General features: G+C 55.6%; 1 long non-coding RNA gene across 1 annotated transcript in view; it reads left to right on the plus strand.

Moving 5' to 3' along the window:
- The window catches only part of LOC108448680, a 489-nt gene extending 327 nt beyond the window's left edge, over positions 1 to 162 (plus strand). The window contains exon 2 of the long non-coding RNA XR_001864643.1: positions 51 to 162. This is a non-coding gene — a long non-coding RNA (uncharacterized LOC108448680). The remainder of the gene's footprint in view (positions 1 to 50) is intronic.
- Positions 163 to 293: the final 131 nt, after the last annotated feature.

A 293-nucleotide genomic window follows, 5' to 3' on the forward strand; every position in this document is an offset into this window, starting at 1 on the left:
ATCTTTTAGTCTGGGAGAGTGTTTTTTGTGTGTATGTTTGGATCTTTCAGGACCCCAAAGCTGAGCCCCTTGGGGGGATCATCTCCCCTTACATCAGCCAATACACTCAGAGGAGAGGCCCTTCCACTGCCCTGACTGTGGGAAGGGCTTCAAGCACAGCTCCCACCTCATCATTCACTGGCGCATCCACACCGGGGAGAGGCCTGCAAGTGTCCCCAGTGTGGGAAGAGCTTCTCCAGCAGCTCAAACTTGACGCAATGCCAACGGAGGCACCGCTAAGGGAAGCCCTGCGA

This window comes from Corvus brachyrhynchos, unplaced genomic scaffold (genome assembly GCF_000691975.1).
Source record: "Corvus brachyrhynchos isolate BGI_N302 unplaced genomic scaffold, ASM69197v1 scaffold2358, whole genome shotgun sequence".
Classification (NCBI taxonomy): Eukaryota; Metazoa; Chordata; class Aves; order Passeriformes; family Corvidae; genus Corvus; species Corvus brachyrhynchos.